Genomic DNA, 6,000 nt, shown 5'->3' on the forward strand with positions numbered 1-6,000 from the left:
CATCACATTTTGCTCAGGAAATGTTCCTTGATCTAATTTATGAGTTGATGCCCACCACAGGAAAAGTAAATTACTAATTTGAAGCCAAAAACCTCTAACATCTAACTTGATTTCTACTATGCTAACAAACACTTGGCCCTGCTTCAAAGTTTCAGGAAAAGATACTTTAATTATCTGCATTTTTATTATTCAAATGATCCTTTCTTCCTAAAAAGCAGTGTGTGTGCAACCAATGCTACAGTAAAGAAAAATTACTAACAGGTAGCAATTAGCTCTCAAAAATAAAGAAGAAAGAGAAAGAAAAGAAAGAAAGAAAGAAAGAAAGAAAGAAAGAAAGAAAGAAAGAAAGAAAGAAAGAAAGAAAGAAAGAAAGAAAGAAAGAAAGAAAGAAAGAAAGAAAGAAAGAAAGAAAGAAAGAAAGAGGGAGGGAAGGAGGGAGAAAGAAAGAAAAAGAGAAAGAAAGAGAGAAAGAAAGAGAGAAAGAAAGAAAGAAAGAAAGAAAGAATGAAAGAAAGTAAGAAAGAAAGAAAGACAGAAAGAAAGAAAGAAAGAAAGAAAGAAAGAAAGAAAGTAAGAAGAAAGAAAGAAAGAAAGAAAGAAAGAAAGAAAGAAAGAAAGAAAGAAAGAAAGAAAGAAAGAAAGAAAGAAAGAAAGAAAGAAAGAAAGAAAGAAAGAAAGAAAGAAAAAGGAGAGGATCCAGAGAGATAGTGATAGGGCTTTTGCCTTGCATGCAATGAATTCAAGACAGCGGATGGTTCGCATCCCGGCATCCCAGATGGTCCCCCAAGCCTGCCAGGAGTGATTTCTGAGCACAGAGCCAGGAATACACAGAGATTTCTCTAGGAAAAAATTAATAAATGTTGTTTTCAATTCACTTGAAAATGAATAAATGAGAATTAAACAAAGTAAATATAAAAATATTAGCATTGTCCCACAGTGTTACGTTAAAAAATGCCTATTTTAACCCTATAAGAAGAACCATAACTCAACGAAACTCAACTCAGGTAAATTCACTTACAGCAATATAATTCCAAGCTGCACAACCATTTACCATGACAGCAACCAAATTAATTGCAACCTGGATAAGTCTTTCCATTTCAGAGTTTTAATCTAATCAAATAGAGTAAATTAATCATAAACATCTGCCTTGTCTCCAGTAATAACCTGATCACTAAACTAGCTTTAATGAAACAAACAACTAATTATATTACTTCTCTAATATAAAACAAGGAAAGGCTAGGATACAGAATTTACGTGCTTTTGTCTAAGAAAACACAGATAAAGTGCAATGATCATTGCATTAATGATCATTAGCCACTTAAATATTTTGAGAAAACCTCAATAATAAGAACTCTGACATAGAGGAGGGGAAAAAAAGAACTCTGACATAGTCCTCTTTAAATTGCACTTGAATCTTGTTCAATTTAATTTTCTAAAATACAGGATTATTGTAGAACTTTGTTAAAACAAACAGAAGTAAAAATATAAGAACAAAATATTCTTCTCAAAGAATATCACTGTGGAGACAGAGAGATAGAATGAAGGTAAAGCGTTTGCCTTGCATGCAGATGGTGGTTAGAATCCCAGCATCCCATAGGGTCCCCCGAGCCTGCCAGGAGCAAATTCTGAGTGCTGCCGGGTGTGACCCAAAAACCAAAATAAAAATTAAAAAAATATCTGTTTATATTTTATAAATATTTCTTTTTATCATGTGTTTGCCTTCATGTGCATGGGTGTATGTGTGTTGTATATATTTTGTTCATGTACGTGTGATAAGGTCATATATTATTTTATGTATATAATAAAATTGATATTATACTATACACAGTATATGACTCTTTTCACAGCATCTACCTTCCTTGCTATTAAATATTTTACATATCATTATTAGAGAAATTATCATTAGAGGAAATTGTATAGTAATTCAGTTCCCTGTTGAACTCTATGCAAGATTGCTCAATTCTTTAAAATTAGAAATAGTGCCTTGAAAAGAGCTTATCATTTCTTATGTTTCTACTTCTTTTTAAATTTTTCTCAAAGCATATTTTTTTGTATGAAATTCACTTAAAAATGACTGAGTTGAGGCACCATGTCTGCACCAGGCCTGCCCCAGAGATTCACCCTGTTCTTGAAAGAGATGTAAATCAATGAAAGGCCAAAACTCTGCTTCATGGAAAGCTCAAAATAGAGATGTGGACACAGACTTATACAATTACACTAAGGCCAAAGTCTCAAATGGTCTAGGATGCTTATAAATTTTCATTCATTTGTTTACACTTTACTTCCCCACTTCGAAGACATCCTTAGGGAGGAAGCTAAGAGATGAGGGAAATGTGAGGAGGAAAGGTAGATCACAATTAGAAACCAGACTCACAACCTTGCTTTGCTTCCTGAGATGAGAAAAATAACTAGTCTATTTTCATTTATAAGGAAAAATTAGTCCATTTTTATTTATATTGAAATAAAGTATGTAAGATTATCTTGTATATTTTTATATCCTCCCCTCGTATTTTAAAATTTTTTAAATAAGTTCTTTCCCTTCGAACAAGAGTGTTGAGTGACACAGCCATCTTGGTCCAGACACTTCAGGGGATTCTCAGGGTTCCTCAGGAAGGTGGGTGGCACTGAGTTGGCACATGATAAATGGCAGGAGCCACAATCAGTTGTGTGGGAGAATCAGTATCCTGATTTTATTGAAAATTAAAAGGATTTGCTCACTTTAGATACACTGATTTAGATATCATTGAGCAAGGTTAAAATATGTTTTAAGAGATGTCAGAGGTCACTGTGTAAGAGGTCACTGAGAATATATACACAGCCTACGCTTGTTTTCCTATCAATTATATTCTTTAGTCTATTATTTCCATAAGATATAAATTCCTTCATCTTTTCACAGTCTGTTTTTGAAATTCCTTTGGCATTCTTCTTTAATGTTGAACAAACCACTTTTGCAAAATGAAGAGCTGGCAGCAACTTTCTGTGGGGATACTGGCCTGAGCTTTGAACTTGGACAGTCCAAGATTGTGGACTGTCAATGATATTTTCTTCAAGGGACAAGCCACAGTCATCATGATCGCTTAGGTCACTTTGTTGGAGAAATGAGGAATATCCACTGTCTTCAAAGGATCCTAGTGGACTATTTTCCAAGACTACTTCATTTGTGCTATTAAATGTTTGTTGCACATGCTCATTTTCCTTGTTATACAGAAGCTTGTTTTCCATTGCAGGCGCTACAAATACTGAAGCTCCTCACAATTGGTAATCCAATATTTCATAATCTTTCGCAGTCCTTTATGCATTCTTTATAGTAACCATCCAAAGATGAAGGCATGTATGAAACTAGTTTTCTACTGTCACCAAATTTTTTAATATAATTTTTATTTTGATCATAGTGGCTTACATATTGTTGACAATAATATTTTAGGTACATATTTACATAAAATCAGGGGGGATTCCCATCACCGATTTGTCCTCCCTACACCTCCATTTTAGTCCTACCTCCCATATCCTCCTCCCTCACCCCCGGGGCTGCTAGAATATGTCGTCCCCTCTGTACCTAGCCTATTACTTAGTAGTTTTGCACCTGTTTGGTCCTGATGCCTCCCTTATTTCCCCCTCTAACTGGGAGGCAGGACTAGCTAGTTCAAGTTACATGGTTTTGTAATAAAAGTAATAAGAAAAAGTAATAAAGAATAAGTAATAAGAAAAGTAATAAACTGGGGTAAAAGTCTAATACGCCGAAAATGGGCAGAATCCTTCTAGAGGCTCTCATCATTGGTTTGAAAGACGAAGAAGAAAAAGAAGGTGAAACACCCCAACAGTACAAAAAGAAGTGTTAAATATCCAGTGAGGATTCCAATAACAATAAGCACCACAAAAAGAACCATGGTCTTGAGATAAGAAACATGGCAGAGCACATAAAGGAAGAAAAGAAGAGAAAAAAATAAGTATAAATGGGGATAACAACTTCAATAACCACACCAAAACAAAGAAATTGACAAAAAAAGTAGATAGGTAAATAAAAATAATAATAATAATAAATGAAGGTAAAAAATAATATATAAAAAATGTTTTGTGCTTTTTGCTTTTTTTTTCCCTCCTGCACTGGCACAGTAAATATTGGGGTCATTCGAAAAGGAATTCATTTGGCCTAAGAGATATGGGGTTTCTCCACCCTTGGAGTATATTGTCATGGAATTAACCACTGTCACCAAATTTTACTAATTTCAGTCCAGAATGAACATGCATACAAGTTAAAATAGCACTTCATGATAACTGCAAAGGGGACCTTTTTTCTTTACTACTTTCTGAAGCCTAACAGCAGCCTGTGGTTGTCAAGATGCAGTGGCAGCAGCGGCAGGAGCAGGAAAGCAGCCTTGGGGAGCATGGGTCCTGGCTCATGCCAATGGAAACGGGGTCCGTCTCAGGTAAGGGGGAAATCAGCTGGTGCAGCTACCAACAAGCCTCTCGCCTTACTCAAGCTGGAGCTAGTTTTGAGATTTTATATATATATATATATATATATATATATATATATATATATATATATATATATATTAGTATATATACACATATCTTTATTTAAGCACCATGATATATACTTATATGATTTATCTTATATATAAATCTTTATTTAAGCACCATGATTACAAGCATGTTTGTAGTTGGGTTTCAGTCATAAACAGAATACTCCCACTTCACTTAAGGTTTGTTTTTCCCTTTTCTACAGAGTAGAGAAAAGATGCCAATTATTGAGAACACTGTGGACAGGAATGTCTAGTTTCTAAAATAAAGAGCAGTTGGAAAATTGTCAAAAATGATGATGAGAAGTTTGTCCTGTCCTTGTCTCTCATAAAAACGCATTCATTAACTATGTTTACGAAGAGGTGCTTGGAAACTCTTTAAATGCTTTTTATGTTTTTCTTCCCATTCTTGAGAATTTTCCCCCATTCTTGAGAATTGTATTATCTTTACAAAAATGAAGACAGACTAGAATAAATATAATTTTTTAAAACAAAAGTTTTCAGTTGCACCCAAAGGAAGAATGGGTTCTTTGAAGGTGAGAGAAAAATGTTCTTATAATTTGACATAAAATCTCAATAAATATAAAACTTTGTTTCTTATAAAGATGGCAGAAAGTTTAGGAAAATCTCATTTGGTTTTGAATTTTCCTTAAAGCAGAATATGAAATGGTTCTAGCTAACAGGGCTAAAGTATACCTCTGAACTTTCTGTGAAATAAGAACTTATAAAACAATCTTTTAAAAGTCAACAGAAGTGCTAAAACTATATAAAGCAATTTAGAAAACCACTTTATATGTAAATTTTGTACCTAAATACTGACTGTACTAGTAATTTATCCATGAATTGAAGTATTTACTTGACATGAGATTTCCCATTCCTACCCATTAAGATTTTCAGAGTGTACTTAATACATTTCAAAGAAATTTGATAACATTTATTACTTTTGTGAAAATAATTGTTTTCCTTATCATGGGGTGGCTTCCAAGTCTACTGAAATCAGGCAGAGGCCACAAAAATCTAAGTAAAGCCAGGTGAGTCAGACAGAGAAAATGTGTACAAGGGTTCCACTGGACACACCAGTCACAATAAGGCACGTGGTGGTTTTCAAAAACATGAATGGGAATTAGATCAAAAGTATCTTGTTTTTAAAATAAATGCTTCTTTATGAGTTGGGGATATGGCTCAAGATGGAGGCGTATAGATACCAGATATGTGTGAAGCCCTGAGGTTGACCCCTGAACAATATATCCCTCTTCCCAACCCCCACTATATTTCTGAACCTGAGCATTGAATTGTTAAGCCCCCACCATTATGTTGAGCATCCCTGAGAGTAAAAATAAGGCACAATGAGCATTGTAGGGTGAGGTACTAAAAAACAAAAAATATTTATTCAATCAATTATGTTGAATTTATCTTAAAATAAGCAATGGTGTTTTTCACATTGTGAATCAAATCATGAATAGCTGCATGTTGGTGC

At 34.0% G+C, this 6,000-nt stretch overlaps 1 pseudogene; it reads right to left on the bottom strand.

Moving 5' to 3' along the window:
* Positions 1 to 2,700: 2,700 nt before the first annotated feature.
* Positions 2,701 to 4,270, bottom strand: LOC126020836 (F-box only protein 5-like; annotated as a pseudogene).
* Between the last annotated feature and the right edge of the window lie 1,730 nt (positions 4,271 to 6,000).

This window comes from Suncus etruscus, chromosome 10 (assembly GCF_024139225.1).
Source record: "Suncus etruscus isolate mSunEtr1 chromosome 10, mSunEtr1.pri.cur, whole genome shotgun sequence".
Classification (NCBI taxonomy): Eukaryota; Metazoa; Chordata; class Mammalia; order Eulipotyphla; family Soricidae; genus Suncus; species Suncus etruscus.